Genomic DNA, 26,596 nt, shown 5'->3' on the forward strand with positions numbered 1-26,596 from the left:
TACACTGGAAATGTAAATTTTTCTAGCATCAATCTTGCCTTTCTTGTTCTGTCTCATTCTTGTTCTCCTTTCTTTACAAAATATGATTATTGTGAACAACTTAAAACCAGCCATTAGAGTTTTCCTTTGTTTATGGCTCTAGAAATGAGGTTGCTGGGCATCTGCGGACTACCTGCTCAATATATATGCACTGTTTTATATGGAAACAATATAACATTTTCAAAATGTAAATCCTTATACTTTAAAAAATTGTGGAGATAATATCAAGGGAAAGTCAAGTGATAAAAATCATCTCAGTATTAGGTAGAATTATGTTTATTTATTATGCTTATTATAATTATGTTTATTTATATATTTAAGCATCTGGGAGGAGCTGCTATCATTGGAGGGAAATATATGCATGTGCTGTCAATCACTTCAGTCATGTCTAAATCTGCAACCCCATGAACTCCTTCCCAGGAGCATGCCAGACCCTTCTGTCTTTGGGATGTTCCAGGCAAGAATGCTAGAGTGGGTTTCCATGTCCTCCTGCAGGGGATCTTCTCGACCCAGGGATCGAACCCACATCTTTTACATCTCCTGCATTGGCAGGTGGGTTCTTTACCACTAGCAGCCCTGGGAAGCCCAGGTGGATGTATGTTTCTAGTCAGTTACCATACTTAGCAATGAAGTCCTGGGGCCAGAGAAGAGACTCGGGCTGTCTAGACTGTCAGTAGGATTATGGTCATCCTTCCGCTCACTTGAAGAGTTAGGGCAGGCGCCCACTCGAATCACTCAGTTCAGTGTCACTGGAGTTGACAAGTGCCTGGTGTTTACCTACCCTCTTGAACAAAGAAGACTTTGAATGAGTGATGCCCCTCATGAAGCTTACGCTCTTCAAAACAAAATGAAAACTGAAGCGATTTGACTTTGATGAGTGATTATACAAACTGTGTCAGAGATATTGAGGGTCATGCAGATGTGGGAGGGGGATTCCTGTGAGAGCTGGGATCTTCATACCACCTCGCAAGGAATGGAGGAGAGGGAACAGGGACAGAACGAGAGAGAAAGGTGCGTGAGGACTGGCCCGAGGACAGGCAGCAGGGTGCCGAGGACAAGGTGCAGATAAACCCATGCATACTGAGGCTTAGTAGACTCCTCCAAAATTCTTCTGTGGGTCCTGAGAGCCAGACAAGGCATGTACACTGCTGCTCTGAGACTGGTTCCTGAAATACAAAGATGCATGTCTATTTCAGGCCTCGCTCTTCTTTTCCTCACATGCCCAGTGGGTCAGACCTTACCTGACTTGGCCTGGGAATCTTACAGCCATCAGACTATCCTGCTGCTCCCGTGCACATTCACAGTTTCATCTGTGAATAACCACTGTTCTCCCATACCTGATTCTGTTTTGTGTGTGTGTGAGTCAAACTAATGTGTCAAAACTGTTCTGTGAAAAGACTCATAGGGGAGAGATGACCTGTGCAAGGTATCAGTCACGATTTTTTTCAGGTGAGTTTGAGTGAACTCCGAGAGTAGGTGATGGACAGGGAGGCCTGGCGTGCTGCAGTCCATGGGGTTGCAAAGAGTCCCACACGACTGAGTGACCGAACTGAACAGATGCATGATTTATTTATTCACATATCTAAGCTAGAACATGTCGGAATAATTAGCTTTGAAATCCTATACCCAGGTTATTACTTTGCCAAGCTTATTCGATTCATCCATGTTTCTTCCTCATAATTATTTCTCTTTGTATACAAAGTAAGGTATCTGGGATGTTTGTAATTTTTTCCTCTTCTAGTCATAATAATTTAATGATATTAGAGCGTGTTTAGATATGTCAACCTACAATTGTCATTTTGATCTTCATGGCTATTTTCTCTCTGCTTTTTAATTTGAAAGAATTTTATAAGAGGATTACAGAACAAAAAGGAAGTAATCAGTCTCTTTCTTTAACCACTGCAATTACACAATTACCTTCCCATTGTTCTCTAGTGGCAACAAAACATGTAGATGCAACAAGGCATCCAGGTGTTTAGAAAATAAGAGGTCTTCTGACCCAAAAGTACCAAAACTGTAGCCATGCCAAACTGGGAGGTATGGTTTATAGCTCCTGGCAAATGTGTTTTTTCTTTCAGTTTTATGGCGGATGGACAATAAGCAACCTTTTTTAAAAATATATATTTATTTCAATTGGAGGCTAATTACTTTACAATATGGTAGTGGTTTTTGCCATACATTGACATGAATAAGCGACCTTTTAAAAAAGAGTGGGTATAAAACTGTGAAGTGTTATGTGAAGTGATGGTGGGTTTTCTTACTTTTGTATGTAATACCAAAACTCTGTGAGAAGGGAAAAAGTTTCATAAATGAGAGATCTTGTGTCATTTATTGAAGTCTTAAAATCAGAAAAAAACATATTTGGGCCACATTTTTATGCCTTTTAGTGAGAGTTCATTCTTTGTCCAAGTTTAGGAGAGACTGAAGTCAAAGTTGAAGATGTTCATAGCAAGATCGCATCATGCAGTCCTCAGGCCCACACGTTTATCCAGTTCTGCACACCGCAGGGAGCAGTTAAGAGCCGGAGAGCTGTGTCATGAAGGGCAGCTGGAGGGGCGTCTTCCTCTCAACACTATCAGCTAGTTATTGCTGTTTAGCATTGCTACCACAAACTCAGCAGCTTGAACAGCACACAGGATTATGGTTTCTGTGGGTTGGGGTCTGTGCACAGTTTAGCTGGGTCACATGCCCTCTGCACATGGTCTGACAAGACTGAATCTAGGCGTTGCCCGGGTACTGTAGTCTCTTCTGAAGTTCAGCTTGGGAAGGACCCAGTCCGGAGACAACTTAGGCGCCTGGCAGAATTCTGTTACTTGGGATTGTAGGACTGAGAGCTTAATTTTACCACTAGCCATTGGCCAGACTATATTTTCAGTTCCTTGAGAGGCCACCCATGGCTCCTTCCCACCTGGGGCTTCCCAACATGGCTCAAAGCCAGGAAAGGAGAGAGACATCCTGGCAAGCAGGGTGCCATGGTGTTATACATTATTGGGTGATCATGGGCACACAGACATATGCAGCACATCACTGTTACATTATTCCATGGGTTAGAAATGAGACCTGGGTTCTGCCCACCTCAAGGGGCAGAGAACTATACAACACAAACACCAGAAGTCAGGGATTGTGGAGACACCCTGAGAGTCTCCCCACCATGGTGTCTAGAAATATGCCAGCATAGAAAGAGCAACATGCAGTCAATAAGTAAGTGGCCCAGGACTTGATTAAAAATGGGCAACAAATACAAATATTTTACAGAAAGAACAAGCATAAATAATAAATGTAGGAAGATGATCCCTACACTTACTATTGATCAATTCTTTTCCCCAATGCATTTGTAACACTATAACTGATATGTCACGTGTTAGCAAATGCATAGAGAAATCATTTCTTTACATTTTGGTTGAATATCTAGAAAAATTCAGGGAGGAGATACCTTGGCTCTACCAATCACAATTCTAAATTATCAGATATTTCACCCCAGAAATGTGATACATCCAGAAACAATAGATGCTTATTCATTTTAGCCTTCTCATAGTGAAAAATTAGAACTTAAACATCCATCATCTTAAAATACCTAAATAAATTGTTGTATAGGACACTGTTGCCTTTATGAAAGTGTGTCCATGATAAAAAGATTCCGTTGAAAATTCAAAATAATATGCGTTCTATCCCCATTTTCATGTAAAGGAAAAGTCAAGTTGCTTCTCTACACACGTAAAAATATTTGAAAAAATGCACACAGTATAGCATTGACATTTAAGTGCCCTTTGACTTTTTTTTGGTAACTGTGTCAAACTTCTCTAAATAAAATAAGAGTTCTTGAATTGAAAAAAAAAAAAAGCCTGGGAGAAAACAAGTAGCTTTTATCAGATCATGCTGATGAGCAGAGATAGATTATATGATTTTTGAACTTGAAGTAACCTTCAGGTTCATAAATCCACTCACTTTTCCTTGTGTCCAGAGGACTTGTAACTTACAAAATTCACAGCAAAAACTAAGTCAGAACTCAGCCTAAGCACACGTTCTTCCCATGGGAGCCCACATGCCTCTTGCTGACTGACTTTCCATCTCAGCCCAGAGGAGGTCTAACTGGCCATCTGCACCCACTTAGCTCCCTGTCCCCTGGGGTGAGAACAGTGACAGCACTGAGTGTAGTCTCCTGACATGGTCACCTGGGAAGACAGTATAGCTAGGAATATTCTAGGCTTAAATTAAAAACCTGCTATTATCCTGGCAGCTAGAGAAGCACATTCAAGTTTCATACTTGTGAGATGGTTCAGAACCACTGGGGGCGCTGTAGAACCCTCAGGATGGAAATGTGTTAAAAGATTTTGCTAGTTTGTTAAATGCTTGCTGCTGCTGCTGCTAAGTCGCTTCACTCTGTGCGACCGACCCCACAGACGGCAGCCCACCAGGCTCCCCCGTCCCTGGGATTCTCCAGGCAAGAACACTGGAGTGGGTTGCCATGTCCTTCTCCAATGCATGAAAGTGAAAAGTGAAAGTGAAGTTGCCCCGTCGTGTCAGACTCTTAGTGACCCCATGGACTGCCGCCTACCTACCAGGCTCCTCCATCCATGGGATTCTCTAGGCAAGAGTACTGGAGTGGGGTGCCATGCTTAACTGCTGATAATTTTTTAGGTCAATAAAAACAGCGCTGCAGTGTTACCTAGCTGTGCCTCCTTTGTGTTAATAACTAATATATTTTCTATCAATGCCCATTTGAAGGGCGTCTTTGCCATTGCAGGATATTCAATTCTGAAGAACTCAACACTTGAAGTTCTGCCCTGTGAAATGTTCTCCTTGTTGGGACTGCTCCAATTAGTAGAGTGAGACAGTTGCCTTTTTGCATTTCTTAGTGATCAAAAGCACTTGAATTATGAAATCACTCCATAAAAGTGAGAATCAGTTTATTTATTTATTTTTTTGATTGACCATGAGTTTCAGAGAATAGAGATACTTTCCTTAAGTTTTTGTGTCCTCAGGGACATTTTGGAGAGGATACATGGCAATGCTGTGCTTTATGTGTCTGACAGCATCCTCCAGGCTGCAAAACAGTCAAGTTTGGTTTCCATATCTACCTCCAGTAGCGTGTGCCTTAAAGGACATAAAACACTATCATACACTGTTTCCTCATTTTTCCAAAATAATATTGAAGTGAAAGTCGGTCAGCCGTGTCCGACTGATTGTGACCCCATGGACTATACAGTCTGTGGAAATCTCCAGGCCAGAAAACTGGAGTGGGTAGCCTATCCCTTCTCCAGAGGATCTTCCTGACCCAGGAATCGAACTAGGGTCTCCTGCATTGCAGGCAGATTCTTTACCAACTGAGCTATCAGGGAAGCACAAAAGAATATTAACTGGACTCAATATTCCATGAATTTCATAAATGAGCACAGGTAAAAAGGCTTAGAAAGGTGCCTGGCAGTTACTTATGTTAAGTAAATGTTACAACGGTTTTATTATGACAACTAAAATATTAGACTGTTAATTCTAGTTATGGCTACAGAAGTAACATTGGGGAAAGACTTGTTCTTCTGGAGAGAAATTATTTGTAAGTGGAGATTAATAATTTAATAATTGTATCTGGATGCAAATGAGTGTCTTGTATTTTAGAAGAATCATCCTGATACTAATTTCTTTAGTTCTTTGGGATGTTCAAAGAATTCTTTTTTTTTTTTTAATTTAATTTTATTTTTTTAACTTTACAATATTGTGTAGGTTTTGCCATATATCAACATGAAACCGCCCCAGGTATACATGTGTTCCCCATCATGAACCCTCCTCCCTCCTCCCTCAAAGTACTTTTACGTTCCCTACTTCATTGACAGATTTAAGAAAAAATATATAAATTTCTAAGTGAGGTCAAGTGATAACTGGATCCATGTCATGGTTTGGCCTCCTGCATTACATTTGTGTTACTGCTGCTGCTGCTAAATTGCTTCAGTCGTGTCTGACTCTGTGCAACCCCATAGACGGCAGCCCACTAGGCTCCCCCGTCCCTGGGATTCTCCAGGCAAGAACAGTGGAGTGGGATGCCATTCCCTTCTCCAATGCACGAAAGTGAAAAATGAAAGTGAACTTGCTCAGTCGTGTCTGACTCTCACCGACCCCATGGACTGCAGCCTACCAGGCTCCTCTGTCCATGGGATTTTCCAGGTGAGAGAACTGGAGTGGGGTGCCATCGCCTTCTCTGTACATTTGTGTTAAATAGCATTAAATGCTCAGTACAGTCACTCTGATGAGATGTGTTTTACGGTCATTTATGATCAGGAAGCCTTGAGCATATTAAGTGACCATTAGAGACACAATGCAGAGAAGGCAATGGCCCCACTCTGGTACTCTTGCCTGGAAAACCCCATGGATGGAGGAGCCTGGTGGGCTGCAGTCCATGGGGTCACAAAGAGTCAGACACAACTGAGCGACTTCACTTTCCCTTTTCCCTTTCATGCATTAGAGAAGGAAATGGCAACCCAACTCCAGTGTTCTTGCCTGGAGAATCCCAGGGACGGGGGAGCCTGGTGCACTGCTGTCTATGGGGTCGCACAGAGTTGGACACGACTGAAGCGACTTAGCAGCAGCAGCAGCAGCAGCAGCAGAGACACAATGAAAAGAGAAGAGTAGAAAACTTTCCCAAACAGGGTAGTCTGAAGGGTCATGGGCTGTGAGGATTCTTGACACTATGCCATTCTTTTGTGTTCTGAAAGAGTTTATGCATTTTTCTAACTGCTTAGCTTTTTCCTTCCCCCAAGTAAAGTATCTGAGGCTTGTTTTACAGAGAACATCTGAAATGGTGTGCCTTGCCAAGTGAGCCTTGTGCAGAGCCAGGGAGAAGAGGTCTTTGCCAGGTGGTGTCAGGAACCTTACCTTTCTGGACATGAAAAGCTGTCAGTGAAATCGGGCACTCTGGGTGACTGGAGTCTGTAAGAGGGTTAGGGCCCTATTCACTGACTTAGACTTGAAACCCCTCTCTAGAGATGGAGCCAGGCCATCAATAGTGCCAGGATGGTCAGGATGCCCTGGCCCTTTCCTTGTGGTCCAGACTTCCCAGTTTAGAGTCTCATCACTCAAGTACAGTTGACCATCAGATTAAAGGCTGCTCAGACCTCCTATTCCAGCTGTATGTCTGAATACTGGTGTTGGATGTTCAAAGGCAGAGTCTGTCAACAAAAATAATTAATAAGCAATCAATAATAAGAGTGAAAGTGAAAGTCACTCAGTCGTGTCCAGCTCTTTGCGACCTCATGGACTATATGTATCCTGCCAGGCTCCTCTGTCCATGGGATTCTCCAGGCCAGAATACTGGAGTGGGTTGCCATGCCCTCCTCCAGGGGATGTCCTCAAGCCAGGGTTTGAACCCAGGTCTCCTGCATTGGAGGAAGATTCTTTACTGTCTGAGCCATCAGGGAAGCAAGAATAGAAAAGAGTTTTATTGGAGCCAAACTGAGAACTATAGCTTAGAAGTCAACTTCCCAGAGCACTCTGAGAAACTGCCCGGGAGTAGCAGGGTGTTCAGCACAATTTCATGTCTTGTCAGAACAAAGACCATGAAACTAGTCAAGGATACATTCCTTCAAGGTTTCAAAAAAAAAAAAAAAAAAGGCAAGGATGAACACAGCAAGTCAGTGTGGCCTTGGCGCCTGGAAGAGAGTCTTATCATCAAAGGAGTCTCAGCATTGGTGTCCCAGAAAGAGGCATTTAATCTTTATTTTTAACATGGATGTTCTTTGCTTTTGGTCAGTGTGACCATTTCTTTAATAAATAAAGCAGGTGTACAATGTAGAGCTGATGGGCCACAAACAGGCCGTCCTAGTTAGCGTGAAATTCAAAGTAGCTCATCTCTAAGCCAGGATGACTTCCCCAGACCCCGACATCTGAGCACTTCCCTTGTGAAGTCGCATGTGTGGAAGCCCCAGTTAGCGTGACACAGATGCATCCTGCACGGTGGTCTGTCGAGGGTCACGTGATCAGACTTTCAGAGCCGGCTGCCCAGGACCCTCATGGCCATCAGCCAAACACAAACCCTTCAAAGTCAGGTGAGCCTACTTGGTCTTCCAAGGGAAAGTCTCTCTCTCCAGCACGGCCACATGCAGTCAGCACTGCCAACTCAGCCACTTAGCAGAGCCTGCAGAAGAGGAGGGAGACCTTGGGGCTGGGGAGTTGGTAAGCGTGGGCACAGCTGGCGGGTTAGCTCCTGGGTGGTGCTCAGCTCGGCCCACAGGCCAGCCCTGTGCCTGCAGCCAGGCTCCTGCCTCAGGGCCCCCGCGTCCATGCCCACTGCATCTTCTCCAATGAAAGCTGACCCAGCAGAGAATCTGTGGTTCTGTCACATAGTTTAGAGTCAGACCCTCATCAAGCGTGACCCCAGACCCAGGTCTGGCCTTCACACGGGACGATAGCCTTTTGAGGATGTCTGTCAGCAGAGTGAGCTCAGTGAGATCCACTGGACATGGTCTTAAATGAGGTGCTTGCTGTCTGGGGGGGTCTTCTGGGGACCTCTGGGAATTTCAGCATTCATGCCACTTTAATGGCCCAGACAAGGAAAGTCATTGTTCCCCAGTGTGTAGGAGACCAAGGTTACGTGCTCTCTGCTCACACACACTGGTCTCCTCTTGCTTTAAATCCTTTGGGCTCGGCCACAGGAATAGCTGCTAAGTGAGCTTATGCTGTGTGATGCTGTGGTGAAGCTTCTTGCCTTGTTTCAGAGTGGAGGTCTAAGGACCCATTTGACTTTTAAAGAATAACTCATATTCCATTTGGCTATTCCTGAAGGAGTGTCCCAGGTGGCTCCATGAGTAAAGAATCCGCCCACAAGGCAGGAGATGTGGGTTCGATTCCTGGGTCAGGAAGATCCCCTGGACAGGAGGGCATGGCAACCTGCTCCAGTATTCTTGCCTGGAAAACCCTGGCGGGCTCTAGTCTGTAAGATCCCAAAAAGTCAGACAAGACTGAAGTGACTGAGCACGCACGTGCAAAGGAGCTGTGTCATCAGTTAGCTTTTTCAGAGACAGAAGCAGTTAACAAAAGTATAAAACTAATGATCAACATTATATAGGAAGATTACGAACCAGTGGTGATGAACCCATAGTCCATCTAAAGAGCACCGACATGAGTGTTGGTGGTAAAGTTCGGATAAAAACGAGCACTTCGCAGGCACTCAGCATGGCCAGTTCTCGCGCGTTCGGGACACATCTGACAGGTTTCACTACCTGAAGCAAAGGCAACAGAAGAAGCCCCGATTCCACCGCTTCAGAAAACACTTGATTCCCCTCTAGGTTTTCTTTGCTAATCGCTGACGAGCGATGCATCTTGGCATTTCCTTAACACTGTTGCAGTAAAGTGGCACTTACTTTAATAAATATTTGATAAAGAAGGAGGCCCATGGAAGGAATAGATGTGTAATATACCTACCATATCCAGTTTGTTTCTAAAATGACACATTTCCAACAAGTCTGTGCTGGGCTGGGCATGGGGGTTAGGTTAATCAACAGATAGTTCTGAGGCAAAATACCGTCTTAGCTGGTGTAGGATGGAGGCAGCCAGTCATAGATCAATGTCAACACATGCTGCATTTATTTTAAAGCTCTTTTTGTTTGAAGTACAGTTGACTTACAATGCTGTGTTAATTTCTGCTGTGAAATTTGCAAGGCAAACTGATTGTTTTATATATGTTATATATATATATATATATATGTTATTTTTAAAGTATTCCTTTCCATTATGGTTTATCATAGGATAATGAATACAGTATTCTGTGTAAAGCTATTTTTAGATTATTGGATTCTTTTGGACAAGGTAAAAATATCAGTTAAAGAAATTTAGACATATTGAACTCTATATAGGCAAAGCTAAAAAACAAGGTGCCATACTAGAGGGGCAACATAAAAGCAGTCTGTGTATTTTTAATAAAATCACATTCAAGAACACATTGCTGTTTTCATTTTGTTAAGATGCCTTCACTAATTTAGTGCAGTAGGTAAGTAGAAGAATGCTTATTTTAAGACACTTGAAAGTATCAGTAAGACAAAGAATAACTGACTTTTGAAGTTATTACCCCATATGCTCGTATATAGATTGTTAGAGAAAAAACATGATTTGCAATAGCTCCATAATAATTATAAACCAATTATTGACCTTTATTTCTAGAATGCCATTACCTGCAGATGAACAGAAGCTCCATTCCAATCCAGAAAGGGCTACCTGTCCACTGTATAAGGCTTCTTTTTTCAATCAGATTTTCTCCTAATAAATAAAATTGCTTTATTTGGAGGTAGCAACCTAGGAAACAGTATTGATCCTTCCTGATCAGCTTATCCCACACCCTTATGGGCTATAGAAGCAGTGTCCATTTTTCTTTCTTCCCTTATTATTACTGCCAATAGTGTATACACAGTGGTAACTGTCCCACTTGTTGCGGCCTTTGCTTTTCCCAACACTCTGGTGTGGTCTGTGCGCACAGGACTTCAGGGGGCCTGAGGAGCTCATGGTGGGCAGATGACAAGTGATCCCTTCAGACCAATGCCTGTTTTCTTCAGAGGCTGTGTCTGTACCTGGCACATGCAGGATGGGGGCTCTGGTCCACGACCTCTTACATTCTAACTTGGGGACTTCCTGGGCTTCAGTTTCTTCATCCAGAAAACACGTAGGCTGGTCCTTTCCCTTTCTGCCCTGACATGCTTGACTTCTATTCCAAGTATAGTAGTAATCAATACATAATTAGAGGGCAAGAGCAGAGCCTACTACATTCAATAAGACCACTTGCTGCTAGGAGGTAGAAGGAATTCATGGTGTGTGTATGTGTGTGTGTGTTTGATTTTTACTTTTCCTTTCTTATGTCTAATGCATTGACCTGGGTCATCTGTGGTTCCCTCAAATGACATAGAGCAGATATTTCCTTTAATCAGTATAAGATAAAATTAATTACTCTCTGAGCCTATTTCTCCTGGTGTTTTCAGAACCCCTTTGAAAAATAGGAGTCACCTTGTTGTATTAAAAGCACCAGATCCTTGGTATCATTTTAATGCACTGGGAGCGCTAGGCCCACTGCTTATCTTTATCACGGGGATCTCACCCTTCTGGGAAGAAACTGTTTATTGCAGCTTTGGGGTAGAAGCTTCCTTTCCCAGATTTATCACCAACTGTGAATGCCTTCCAGTAGCGCTGAAGGAAAACACATCCATTTTCCCAAAGTGTTTGCCCTTTGTCAGTTTCGGAGTGAAATCTATTAATACTGTCTGATAACTTTCTCTTTTTCTAACCCATGTATCAGCATTAATGATCGGCTATTATTTATGTGGGTGCTTCTGTAGTTGCAAACTTCTTATAATACTTAATAGCTTACAGTATCTGCGGAAGACAGCTCAGTACTGTCCTTGATCACCTCCTATTTTGTGACAGGTTATCTGAGGCTGCTTCCAGTCACATGAGAAAGACCACAGACCTTCTACCTCCAATCTTTGTCCTAATCGTAGGTCTAACCATTGTTTCTCCTTACCTTCCAACAGCCCCATCCTGCTACCATATAAAGAGTGAAAGAAAATCTATGTTGCCATTTGTGATACTACGGAACTCTAAAATATTGACTAGGGTGTTTTCCTGAAGAATCATACCTAGCAGATTGCCTTTCTAGTGATTTTTCTTGAAATCACTCTCCTGTGGTGATCATTCTCCTTCAGCACCTAATCATGAAGACCCTGTATTTGTAAGATTCTGCTGAAGTTTTGTCAGACATTTTAAATGTGTCCAGAATCCAGATATGCAGATTGGCAATAATCAAGGGACCCCTTTTTGTACTCAGCCACATATTAATTGCTGATCACTGAGGCTCTGCTCTGGGAAATAAAACCCTGCCCAGACAGGACGATCTGGAATTTTCTCCTGGCAGCATACTACTTTATTTTAAATCACTTTCCTTTTGAAAATCTACTTTCTCTTTTATTTTTGGAAACAGGCAGACTTTGGAGGAAAGGGGTTTCAGCTGGGTTGATTGTGTTGGATTTTTTAAGGAAGGAGCATTATGGGGCAGGTACAGAAGTGATGTTATTTGTGGGTAGGGTGGACTTAATAGAATTTGAAGATCTGTGAAGATACAAAATTAGACTTTGTCAACCTTAAGGATTTTTCTTATTAAGTATAGTTGATTTACAAGGCTATGTTAGTTTCAGGTGTGCAGCGTAGGTTCAATATTTTTATAGATGATAGTCCATTTAAAGTTATTATACAATATTGGCTACACTCCATGTAGTGTATATCCTGGAGCATGTTGATTTTACACTTGGTCGTCTGTGCCCCCAGTGCTCTGTCCCTGCCCCACCTCTCCACGCTGCCCACTCCCCTCTGGCACCACTGCTTTGCTCTCTGTACCTGTGAGTCTGTTTCTATTCTGTTACATTCACTCATTTTGTAGATTCCACATGGAAGTGAAAGTATACAGTATTTGTCTTTGTCTGACTTTTTTCACTAACCATAATATCCTTTAGGTCCATGCACGTTGTTGCAAATGGCAAATTTTCGTTCTTTCTACAGCTGAGTAATATTCCATTGTATGTACCAAGCTGTCTTTATTCATTCATTGGTTGATGGACATATGTATTGCTTCCATATCTTGGCTCTTGTAAATAATGCTGCATTATTTACAAGTGAACATTGGAATCCATATATCTTTTTAACATTAGTATTTTGGATTTGTTCCTATATATGCAGGAGTGGAATTGCTGGATTTTATGGTGAGGAATTCTATTTTTAGTTCTTTTGAGGAAGCCTCATACTGTTTTCCGTAGTGCTTGCATTAATTCCTCTAAGGAAAAAGAAACAGAAGCACAAATAAACAAATGGGACATAATTAAATTTAAAAGCTTGTGCACAGTATAGGAAACCATCTGCAAAATAAGAAGATAATCTACTGAATGGGAGAATATATTTGCAAATGGTATGCTAGATAACTGATTACTATTTAAAATATATAAACAGCTCATAAAACTCAATGTTAAAAAAAAAACAAAACACAAAAGACCTGATTGAAAAATGAGCAGAAGACATAAATATGCATTTTTCCAAAGAAAACGTAGAGATGGGCAGTAGGCACAGAAAAGATACTCAACATCGCTACTCATCAGAAATCAAAACTAAAATGAGGTATCACCTCGTATCTGTCAGGACAGATATTATCAAAAAGATAGCATCTCGCAAATGTCAGTCTTATGTTTAATCACAGGGACTGTTTTCTCACTACACTGGGCAGGAATAAACTCTGCAGGGTTTAGAGGAAGTCAACAATGTTTCTGTTTTTATGTTGGTTTGTAAAGTTACACATTATCATTTAAGTGCTAAAGAAGTTCTGAAGACCACACTGGGAGAAGGCGTGCTTCAGTACAAGCAGATCTTATTTTCAGTGCAAGTAACTTTCACTTATATTATTGACATTGATGCAAATATTTATTCAATTAACTTTATTGAACACCCCTGCAAGACAAGTCCTGTGCTAGTTGCCATGGATCCAAGGTAAATGAAATGAAGTCCTTGCTCTAAAGCATTGTACATTCCAGTAAAGATGATTTTCCTTAATAATGTGATCAGGTTACTAAAAAAACAAAAGACACTACAAAATTATGAAACATGCTGCAAGATATTGGATCTTCAAAAAATGATCCATGCTTCTCAATATACTATTACATTTAATAAACATAATACAGTCTGAGTTTCTATTGATTACCCAAGAATTTTGAATCATTTAGATTTTATGTGCTGTTTTTCCTACTCTGTGATATCCTTAAAAGGATGAAACTTGTGAAATAATAGAATCAAATTCCACAGAAAGTCTAATGATGTTTTAAAAATCGATATAGTATTAGTGTACAATATTGTGTTAGTTTCATGTATATAGCAGTGTGATTCAGTTATACACAATTATCTATTCTTTGGCAGATTCTTTTTCCTTAAAAGTTGTTAGGAAATGCTACACAAAAGGTCCTTGTTAATTGTCTGTTTTATATATACTACTGTGTATATGTTAATACCAAATTAACGTAGCAGATTATTTTCAATTTGTAAAAAATGACAGCTGAACCACACAATATTTATAAAACTATTCTCCCAAAATAAGTGTCAGTCCTTTCACTCATCCAATGCAAACATTCTTGTGAGTTCATTTCGTTTCAGACATTAGGAAGAAAAATTCAGGAGGTAAAGTGATTACGAAGACAACATAAAACTCCTGACTTCCTGGTGCCTATAATTTAGACTTTGTAAATCTCAATTTTTTTTAATTGAGGTATAGTTGGTTTAAATATTATATTAGTTTCAGGTGTATAGCATAGTGATACTTTATAGATTATAGCCCATTTAAAGTTCTTATAAATATTGACTATATTCCCTTCCCTGGGCAGTATATCCTTATTGCTTTCAACTTATTTATCATCGCCAGAAAATGTGTTTGTACTCATGTAGTCTCAAGGATGAATTCCCTACTTAAACACAGAACTTCTTTCTTTGAGATCCTTGAAAAAAAGACAACGATTTCTCTTTGAGTATCATGTAACGTCCTATTCCAGAGCTGTATGATTCCCATAGCAGGAAAAATGTGTATCTCTATATACTGAACCCAAGTCTCCATTTCTATAACTTCTCCATGCGTAGTCTTATTTCTGCCTACCAGAGCAGCATGTAATAATCTCACTCCTTTTTTCACCAGACAGATCCAAAAATACAGGGAAACGGATTTTTATACTTCTTACCTTCCTCTCCTCAGTTTTGTTTTGTTTTTTTTTCTCCCTTACATTCCCCCCACCCCCTTTAAGTCCCTTGAGACTTCTGTTTTTGGCTGTTGCTTTTGAGATAAATACCAATCCATAATAACTATTTATTACACTTAAAATGTAAGATGTCTGTTCCCAGTGAATAGCTTTTATGGAAAATATCTTATAAATAATCAAGTACTATTAAATAGTGTGCCTGAGATAACAGAGATTGAAAGGCTTTTTCCCCTCTTAGAAATTATTTGGTCAAATCAATTTATCTTTGAATTCTGTGTTTTTCAGGTATTATAATGGAGTTTTATTCATTTTCAAAGACATGTAACTTGCAAAAGTTGATAACATTTGTACAAGGAAGGTGAGAATGGAAAATAATTTATTTCAAAAATACCTTTCTACTGTTTATGTGCAAAGAAATAAGAAAAAAAAACTATACATATTTGTGCATGCCTTTGCAATTAGAAATTACTAGTTTGAATGTGCAATAAGCATAGCCTACTGTTAAACACATCTCTGACTTTAAACTCTAGAAATTAGGTCAGATAAAAATAACTCTTCCTCATTTTCCTTCTTTACTTTCATAGTAATTATAACAAATAGCACCTGTGTTCCAGCTTTCACCCCCTCCAAAAAAAAAAAAAGACTAGAATTAAAGAAATTTGAATTATTATAATGTTAGAAGAATGTCTTCTAAATATCCCTTTACAAAATGGTATCTATTTTGCCATAGTGACTGTTATGTAGTATCAGAGTTAATTCATGTTTCAGGAATAGATGTGGAGGAAATTCATACTGAAATCATTTTTAAGAGTTTTTACATAAAAATTGGTTTTAAGCACGTTATCAACTTTTAATATAGATATTCGATAGCATTAAATCTCATTTTTCAAAGATGCCATCTTTATGTCACTTGGTTTTTGCTCTCAAAAACTAGAGATTATAAGAATTGGAAGAGACCTTAGGTTTCATTTTTTTCAGCCTTCATTTGGTGTGTGAAAGAAATACTATTCAGGTGGGAAAATATAGAAAGTGAAGAGTAAGTGAAGACTGAAGCCTAGATCTGTCACTTCTTACTGAGCGCAACCTGATGCTCCCCTCCTTGAAATCACAAAGTTTATGAAGTCTGTTCTGAACATACAGATGCCACAGGCGAACACAGGATTTAAAGGAAATCCAATCTTTGTTGCATAATCATGCATTTTGTCACTTTCCTTTTCAGTGAAATGTTGAAATAACTTTCTGAAATGTATCATACTTTTTTTTTTGGTGATTTAAACTGGGAAGTTATCTTGGTTTTTGAGCTTCCATAGATGGTAAATTCTTTTCTTTGGTTTTATAAAAAAACAAAGAGTGACATTTGTTTTATTACAAAGTCCAAGTTGTAAATTAAAATGGCATTTGCCAGGCTATTTATTCATAAGGTTTTATTTAAATCTTTTTATTATATATTTAAATGACACAGTCACAAACACTTTCTGTTATTTCAAGGAGTAGATATATTTCCAGTAACAAAATCAAAATGGTTAGTGTTTAGTCGTTTGTGTCTTATGGTGCCCAAAGTTATCAAGATGAATCTTAACATTTTAAAAATACCTTTTTTATTACATGAGAAGAGAATTATAGTGGAGGTCATAGATGACTTGCTACATTTTATCCAAATAGAGTATTTTTCAAGAATTTTGTAAAGTTGGTGAAGATAAAAGCCATGATAACACTAGCAAGAAGAACCGATATCACTTTTTGCATCTTTTGTTCTGGGTTCTTGAATACATAGTTCTTTGCATAGTTTGGTTATCCTCATCTTACAGACCAGGGCACTGAGGGTCAGAAAGAGAAGAAGAAGTTATTCTTTTCCCAAAGTGGCTCAGTGGCAGAATCAGGAATAAGTTTCAGATCTGAAGTCTATACTGCTTCAAATAATAAATCAGACATGTCCTTTTCAACTTTGACAGCATTTTTACAAGGGATTGCTTTCTATATTAGCTTTATGTGAAAATGAACAATAACTTATTTTATATTCTATTATTGAAAATTAACTTGATTTTAGATTTTTAGGTCTTGAAGGAGTAATTAATGTACAGACCATGTGAAACAATAAATATTTAAAACATGCAAATGTGCATTTCAATCCAGTTTTGAGCATAATATAGTTAAAATTAACCCTCAATTGAATGGCTGTTTCAGCCATCTCTCTTTTGGCTCATATGGAGTCTAACACAATGTCCTACTTATTTAAGAGAGATAAAAATTGACTACTATCTGAAAGCTATTTTTTAATTAGAGTACATTAAAACTTTAGACAGAAGCCTCACTTTCTTCTGCTCTACTCAGAAATTAAAGTAGTGCATTGTACATGTACATCATGTAAGAGAATGACCCACTGTAGACTGTAATCTCCCCCATGAGTCCCAGTGTTAGAGGCACTCCTATAGGTTCAGGTTAGAAAGTGTGACCAATAGTATAATCCTTTGAATAGTTTAATAAAGGCTAGCTTTTTGAGATGATAGTTGAACTGGGCTGTTGTGAGATAAAAAGAGCACCATTTTCTAGAGGTTTGCTTTCTCTCTGTCTGGGTACAGAGGTAGATAGATGGCTAGAGAGATATGTGATTGATAAATAGATAAATTAATACATAGGTAATTGGCAGAAGAGATTTGCTTTCCTTCTGCCTCACTGGAAGCATAGAGAGATAGATGGATACATAGGTGGATAAAACTCATTCTATGAGGCCACCATCACCCTAATACCAAAATCTGACAAAGATCCCACAGAAAAAGAAAACTACAGGCCAATATCACTGATGAACATAGATGCAAAAATCCTTAACAAAATTCTAGCAATCAGAATCCAACAACACATTAAAAAGATCATACACCATGACCAAGTGGGCTTTATCCCAGGGATGCAAGGATTCTTCAATATCTGCAAATCAATCAATGTAATACACCACATTAACAAATTGAAAAATAAAAACCATATGATTATCTCAATAGATGCAGAGAAAGCCTTTGACAAAATTCAACATCCATTTATGATCAAAACTCTCCAGAAAGCAGGAATAGAAGGAACATACCTCAACATAATAAAAGCTATATATGACAAACCCACAGCAAACATTATCCTCAATGGTGAAAAATTGAAAGCATTTCCTCTAAAGTCAGGAACAAGACAAGGGTGCCCACTTTCACCATTACTATTCAACATAGTTTTGGAAGTTTTGGCCACAGCAATCAGAGCAGAAAAAGAAATAAAAGGAATCCAAATTGGAAAAGAAGAAGTCAAGCTCTCACTATTTGCAGATGACATGATCCTCTACATAGAAAACCCTAAAGACTCCACCAGAAAATTACTAGAACTAATCAATGACTATAGTAAAGTTGCAGGATATAAAATCAACACACAGAAATCCCTTGCATTCCTATACACTAATAATGAGAAATCAGAAAGAGAAATTCAGGAAACAATTCCATTCACCATTGCAATGGAAAGAATAAAATACTTAGGAATATATCTACCTAAAGAAACTAAAGACCTATATATAGAAAACTATAAAACACTGGTGAAAGAAATCAAAGAGGACACTAATAGATGGAGAAATATACCATGTTCATGGATTGGAAGAATCAATACAGTGAAAATGAGTATACTACCCAAGGCAATTTATAGATTCAATGCAATCCCTATCAAGCTACCAACAGTATTCTTCACAGAGCTAGAACAAATAATTTCACAATTTGTATGGAAATACAAAAAACCTCGAATAGCCAAAGCGATCTTGAGAAAGAAGAATGGAACTGGAGGAATCAACCTACCTGACTTCAGGCTCTACTACAAAGCCACAGTTATCAAGACAGTATGGTACTGGCACAAAGACAGAAATATAGATCAATGGAACAAAATAGAAAGCCCAGAGATAAATCCACGCACATACGGACACCTTATCTTTGACAAAGGAGGCAAGAATATACAATGGATTAAAGACAATCTCTTTAACAAGTGGTGCTGGGAAATCTGGTCAACCACTTGTAAAAGAATGAAACTAGAACACTTTCTAACACCATACACAAAAATAAACTCAAAATGGATTAAAGATCTAAATGTAAGATCAGAAACTATAAAACTCCTAGAGGAGAACATAGGCAAAACACTCTCTGACATACATCACAGCAGAATCCTCTATGACCCACCTCCCAGAATATTGGAAATAAAAGCAAAAATAAACAAATGGGACCTAATTAACCTTAAAAGCTTCTGCACATCAAAGGAAACTATTAGCAAGGTGAAAAGACAGCCTTCAGAATGGGAGAAAATAATAGCAAATGAAGCAACTGGCAAACAACTAATCTCAAAAATATACAAGCAACTCCTACAGCTCAACTCCAGAAAAATAAATGACCCAATCAAAAAATGGGCCAAAGAACTAAATAGACATTTCTCCAAAGAAGACATCCAGATGGCTAACAAACACATGAAAAGATGCTCAACATCACTCATTATCAGAGAAATGCAAATCAAAACCACTATGAGGTACCATTTCACACCAGTCAGAATGGCTGTGATCCAAAAGTCTACAAATAATAAATGCTGGAGAGGGTGTGGAGAAAAGGGAGCCCTCTTACACTGTTGGTGGGAATGCAAACTAGTACAGCCACTATGGAGAACAGTGTGGAGATTCCTTAAAAAACTGGAAATAGAACTGCCTTATGATCCAGCAATCCCACTGCTGGGCATACACACTGAGGAAACCAGAAGGGAAAGAGACACGTGTACCCCAATGTTCATCGCAGCACTGTTTATAATAGCCAGGACATGGAAGCAACCTAGATGTCCATCAGCAGATGAATGGATAAGAAAGCTGTGGTACATATACACAATGGAGTATTACTCAGCCATTAAAAAGAATACATTTGAATCAGTTCTAATGAGGTGGATGAAACTGGAGCCTATTATACAGAGTGAAGTAAGCCAGAAAGAAAAACACCAATACAGTATACTAACACATATATATGGAATTTAGAAAGATGGTAACAATAACCCTGTGTACAAGATAGCAAAAGAGACACTGATGTATAGAACAGTCTTATGGACTCTGTGGGAGAGGGAGAGGGTGGGAAGATTTGGGAGAATGGCATTGAAACATGTGAAATATCATGTATGAAACGAGTTGCCAGTCCAGGTTCGATGCACGATACTGGATGCTTGGGGCTAGTGCACTGGGATAACCCAGAGGGATGGTATGGGGAGGGAGGAGGGAGGAGGGTTCAGGATGGGGAACACATGTATACCTGTGGCGGATTCATTTTGATATTTGGCAAAACTAATACAATTATGTAAAGTTTAAAAATAAAATAAAATTTAAAAAAAGTCAAAATTCCAAATATGCTGCTGCTAAGTCACTTCAGTCGTGTCCGACTCTGTGCGACCCCATAGACGGCAGCCCACCAGGCTCCCCCGTCCCTGGGATTCTCCAGGCAAGAACACTGGAGTTGGGTTGCCATTTCCTTCTCCAATGCATGAAAGTGAAAAGTGAAAGTGAAGTCACTCAGTCGTGTCTGACTCTTAGTGACCCCATGGACTGCAGCCTACTAGGCTCCTCCATCCATGGGATTTTCCAGGCAAGAGTACTGGGGTGGGGTGCCATTGCCTTCTCCAGCTTCCAAATATAGCATGTGCTAAACTACTCCCATTGGATCTGGTGTGGTCATCCCCAGTTTCATCTTATTTGGGGTACAGTGAAGAAGGAAGATGTTATATAAAGAACAATATTCTGATATTTAGTAATTCCTTATGTAAAATATTTCACTAGTGAATTGAAAATTCCTAAGTATCTTCTATAGAACAATAGCTTTCGATCATTATGTTTTTTTGCACAAGCCACTGGTATAGGTATGACATTAAAAGACCAACCGGAGAAGGCAATGGCACTCCACTCCAGTACACTTGCCTGGAAAATCCCATGGACAGAGGAGCCTGGTAGGCTGCAGTCCATGCGGTCGCTGAGGGTCAGACACGACTGAGCGACTTCACTTTCACTTTTCACTTTCATGCATTGGAGAAGGAAATGGCAACCCACTCCAGTGTTCTTGCCTGGAGAATCCCAGGGATGGGGGAGCCTGGTGGGCTGCCGTCTATGGGGTCGCACAGAGTCGGACACGACTGAAGTGACTCAGCAGCAGGAGCAGCAGAAAGACCAACACAAACACAAAATCACATAATGAAGGATATAATAGGGGATGGACAAGAAACCTTCGAATAGGAGCTAGAAGGTCACTGAGTTGAACTAAACTTTACATACATAGTGATATTAAGGATGAATTTTAAAGAATAAATAATGGTTTCCCAGGAGAAATGTTATCCTTGGTTTCAGGGGGAAAAAAACCAACACTTTGTAAAATGCCCAGAAGCACAAGGGTTCTTGGAGTGATGGGGATTCTGTCAAGGTGCTTGGACTGAGCGGGGGAGCAGGAGGTAGTTTTAAAACAGGCCCCCAAATACCTGCTGCACCAGCATTGGTGAGTGAGTGCAAGCCAAGCCGTCTAATGCCTTCTGCCCAATTGCTGAGAAAACGTTTGAAATCAACCTGGAGAGAGGTGGTGAAGTGAGTTTGATTAAGGAGGGGCAACGTGGGTTCAGGCAGAGGAGATTATGCTTCACTAGCCTTCAAAAATCTCTGCAACTATTTCTGGCATGATAGATAACAGAAATTCAGGTGATGTCGTTTACTCACAAGCTTTTGATAAGATACCACATCAAAGATTAATGGGCCGGGGAAAGACTTGTAGAGGCAAGAAAGAAAACGGACTTCTGGCGAAAATAAACAGTAAAGTTAATCGTTTATCCTTATTATAAAGAATTGGGTCAATTTGGACCACATTCATATTAATCATTTTATAGGAGTCCTTGTGAAAGTTAATTTTTGAATTTTGTAGTTCTCTGTCACATTCTATGCAATACAGAAATTTGCACTTATGTAATCTTATTTCAGAAGTATGACATTTGTATTTTCCTGCCTTATAAGAATCACTTTTCCTTTTTCATATGTGAATAGAAATTCATCATGAAACAAATTATATTTCTCAGCTAAGCTAGGAACTCTAATTTGGCTGGCTTGGTTTATTTGTCAGATTCAATTACAAAAAACTAAGCTATTTTGAAGCTCTGGTCATGTTTTAGCTCCCTATGATCTTTGTGTGAGAAAAAAATGCAACGTTTTCCATTATTTTGGAAAGTTGAGTGTTCCACTTTCACATCTGCAGTGAAGTGCTGAAGGCGTACGGTGTCTTCTGAGGTGTGCTATTGTTATTTCAGTAGCTAGATCTTCCTTTTATACTTTCAGCCTGGCTACTTTCTTACTTATTCTGACACTTCTTTAGCTATGTGAATCCTATAACAGAAGCCTCATTGTTCATGGAGTAATGAAATACCGACGACGGTATTAACATTTGAGTAAGAAAACCATCCAAGATTTGTACTCAGTGAAAACGGGAGAATAAAATAAGAGGTTTGTATATAGATCTGAAGTATAGATACTATAATATATTAGGCTCTGTCAAAATTAGAAATATTTAATAGAATTTTCAAAATTGCTATCGGAAAAAACATTGTCTTAAGATTTAGATATTGTGATGGAATCATAATTTCATGAGACTGTATATATAAAGTACCTAGTGTATTTCCTGGCATGATATAGGCATACATTTAGACATAAAATAATAAAATGTTAGTAGAATTTATTTGTCAATATGTGCTATAGCTGCAGCAGCTTTATCATGATTGGGATTATTATTTTGGTCTCAGAATAGTTGAATGAACTTATGAAAACTTGTTCAGTGGAGGAAAATTTAAAAATAATTGAAAAGGCTAAAGAAAACAGAATTGATATAAACTCAATCTAAGTATATTTTAGCCTTGATTTTTCCCCCTTCCTGCTGTGCAGTCTTGTTGCAAACAAATGAGAAAGAACAGCTCTTGGTCTTTAAAATTATTTCCTGAATACAAGGAGTCTGTTTCTTTGATTGACTTCTGGAATTTTTTTGAAGACAAGTTTATCTGCTCAATCATTTCCAATCAATGACTAATTGAACTAGCAATTACTCTCTGTAGAACACGGTGATGTCTGGTCAGCTTCTCTCCAGGTAATAACATCACAAGTGCAAAATGAATAAAATAAAACAGTGATTTGTAGAAGGCAACAATTCTCAAAGGAATTTGCAACATTAGATTGCCAATGCTGTCATTTGGGTTGGTATTTTTAACTGTGCTTGTGAATAAGGAAGAGGAAGATGCTTTTATATAATCAGCTTCAGTCATCTGAAGGGTATGTTGACAGTGTAACATAAATTCTTTGGATTTTTTGGAGTTTAAGTATATCTGAGTTATTTATAATCAAGGCGCATGTTAAATCCAATGCTTTAGCTCTGTTCAGCTTTGTTTCCCATATAGACCTCATTAGAAGGAAAATTTGTGGGATTTTAATAATAAATTTTTTGCTCAGAATATATTTGCTTTTCCACAGTTCATATGTTTCTGCAAGGTGAATATAAGATTACATTTTTTAATTGCAAATGTAATTAACACATCAAGTTGGCACCTACATATCACCTAGTCTAGGGTGGACAATGAGAGTTGGGGTCAGATGTCCCTAGTCCCCATGGGAGCCTTGGGGCAGGTCTCCTTGAGGTCTGGAAATGAGACATAAATGTCATTAGTTTAATAGTTGAACTTGGTCCAAATACCAGAAACATAGTTTGGAAGTCTTCAATCCTAATTTTTGTAAAAATCATCATTCTCCAGTAAAAAATATTTAAATTATCATGAAGGGTACTTTAGTCCTATTTGCATTCCAGATATAATGATCATGACAAGTTATATTCACTAGTGCTTAGGGATCATTGTCAAATTACATGTTGATCTGCTTCAAAATCCCTTGAGGAATCTACTGGGCTACAGTACTTAGGGTCGCACAGGGTTGGACACGATTGAAGTGACTTAAAATACACACATAAGCATATATATGTTTATTTCCTCTTTTAATGTTTTTGTCCTATAAATGAGATAATACCTATATTTTGTCCTAAATGTCCATGAAATTCCATAAACATACATGCAAATCCAGGCATTTTTTTTCTTTCCTAAAATGCATTATTATTTCACTATTAAAATTAAACAGTGAATTCACTTCTTGTGTATTGTTTGAGCACCCAAACAACCTTATGGGAGAATTTACGGTCTGTGTTTTCATTCCATTTGTACAGATACAGGATTGGAAATTTACTAAACTGGAGGGATTAAACCCAATTTTCTCATTTATAAAGGATAAACAAGCAAACAAAACAGTCTCTAGCAATTAAATGGTTGGGAAAGCCCATACATGTGAGCCCTGCTTTTTCCTTCAAACGGGTCATCTCTATGATTGCTGACATTAAATAATTGAGTGAATGACCAAAATGATGAGATAGGTGGGCCACATTTGAATATCTTTAGACAAGGAGATTTGTTTTGATGGAAGTAGTATGTGTAAAGCATTTGTAGCTTTGCCTGACATGTAAGTGCAGTAAATGTCAGCTAATTATTATCAATGGTGGCATCATTTAAGTTGAAGGAGTTTAGAAATCCTTAATTCATAGACCCTTTATATGTTTGGACATATGACTTATATGTCCTAAGTCACTTTCATAACTCATAATTTCCTATGTGTTATAGAAAAATTTGCTTGTACCTCAAGGCAGGGATATATATTTACATGATTATCTAGTTGCTTAAACACTTGATATTTTGGAGGCCATTGAAATATATTGGATTGCTTTCTATAAAGTGAAGAAAACTGCATATTGTGGGAGACAGTTTTTGAGTTCAAATATTCCAAAGCAAAGTGACTCAGTAGATAACAAATGGCATAGTGTAGAGAGGGACACAGATTATTTTGTCAAGGACTAATGTGCTGAAAATTCTTGGTTCCCAAATTCTATTCCATAACAATAATATACGGTTGGGGCTATCAAGTCAGACCACACTGGTGTTAAATTAAAGTTGGTGGTGTAAGGACATGATAAAGAACAATTTCATGCACTGAAAGCTTTCTTGTCTGATCAAAGGACAGAGACATTTTCATTTGTTTTAACCTTGGCTTAGGGACCACGATGGAATTTCTAGAACCCAGAGGATGAAGTATCTCTTAGAAGATTTTATTTTTTTTTTAATTTATTTTTTTTTTAGAAGATTTTAAAGCATCAGGAAGACCTGTTTCTGGAAAATCCTACAGACATTGGAGCAATTGATATTTGAATGCTGGTCCTCTGGGTTCTGCCATTTGCTCTGTTGATTGATTTTGTTCTGAATTTATTTTTCCCATTTCTTGAATCTGCACCTTGGCTCTCAACTCTTTGGAAGGAACGAGAAGACAGGAGAAGACTATTCCAATTGAGGAAGTGAAGAACAAAACTAAATAACAAACCCAGAAACCAAGAGATGGGTTGTCAGATACACCTAGATGTGCACGTAATAATCCCATGCTCTTCCTATATGCTGGGATTGGGTAACTAATAAATTATAAAACATTCAATGTGCACTCACTCATCCTTTTGTTCTAGAGTTTAGAGTATAAGCCACTTAGTAGGAATTTAAATGTTGAGATATATCTGTAGTCTTCTGATAGGTAGGTCTACTTGGTGACCACTCCTGTGATTAGTGGCAAATTCAGTCAGTAGATCACTTATCATTTGGTGATTGTCCTGCAAATCATGGTGTTTTTTGCTTAGCCAAAGAAGTTTAGATGGGGGCTAAAATTGTGTGGTCAAAGAATTGTTTTAGATACGACCACAAAAAGCAGTTTTAACACAAATACACAGTATGTCTGTTAATGCCTTCCCTATTCCCTTAAATTACAGTAAATAAATGTATAAACTCAGAAGGACAAATAGAATAGGTTAGATAAAACAGACAATAAGGAAAGTAGACATACTTCTGGGGGATGGTAAGTAAAGGAAGGGAATGCAGATGATTTAGGAAGACATGTACAGGGTGATGGAGCCCTGCAGGAGGGGACAGCAAGGGAACCAGCCTGAGCCCTTCAGAGGCTGGGGAGGCTTGGTAGCTGGGACCCGGGTGGATGCTGGTGATTGCAGGGGTGAGGTAGGAGGCTGGAGACGGTGTATGGTTGGACATCTGTATATGGAGTAGCTAGACGCTCAGGACAAATGTCCTGCCTTGCATCCCTCAGCCTGCCCTGCATCCCTGGAAAGTGAAGTTTTGTTTTCTAGAGGAATTACATGGCAGTGCCTCTGGATTTAGGGACACTGAGAATCGTGAATGACTAAGAACTGAGACGATCAAGTGAAGTTTTGTTTATGTTGAATAGAGAATCCTCAGTCCTTTTTGTCTGCTCTGCCTCAAGAATACTGGCAGCTAGACTCTCATCTCTCACTATTATGCACCACTCATCATTTTCCCTCCTGGCCCTGTACCCCTCTTCCAGCCCCCCACCCCCAGGCATGAGATTGAAGGACTCCTCTCTGGATAAACTGGAATGATAGGAGCAAAATGATGTACAAATCCTGGCATTTGGGGGCAGCTTTGTCAAAAGCCCATCTCTTGATCTGCACTAAACATTAGAATCAGACTCAACTGTCAGTAAGCTGAAAAAGAACGCAACGTTTTTTATTGTTTTGTGTTTCACTGGATATTTTTAAAGTCTGTAACACAAAAGACAAAAACTAAAACACACATAACTAAGGAAAAAAATATAATGGAGTAAACAGAAGATAGCCCTCCAAAAATTCTGATTAAATAAGAAGAGATAAGAGAACTCTTAT

At 39.0% G+C, this 26,596-nt stretch overlaps 1 long non-coding RNA gene across 1 annotated transcript in view; it reads left to right on the plus strand.

Annotated features, from left to right (window-relative positions):
* Nucleotides 1–454: 454 nt before the first annotated feature.
* Nucleotides 455–26,596, plus strand: part of LOC129643257 (uncharacterized) — a 33,310-nt gene continuing 7,168 nt past the window's right edge. Inside the window, exon 1 of the long non-coding RNA XR_008710198.1 lies at nucleotides 455–591. This is a non-coding gene — a long non-coding RNA (uncharacterized LOC129643257). The remainder of the gene's footprint in view (nucleotides 592–26,596) is intronic.

Source organism: Bubalus kerabau, chromosome 2 (assembly GCF_029407905.1).
Source record: "Bubalus kerabau isolate K-KA32 ecotype Philippines breed swamp buffalo chromosome 2, PCC_UOA_SB_1v2, whole genome shotgun sequence".
NCBI classification, from domain to species: domain Eukaryota; kingdom Metazoa; phylum Chordata; class Mammalia; order Artiodactyla; family Bovidae; genus Bubalus; species Bubalus kerabau.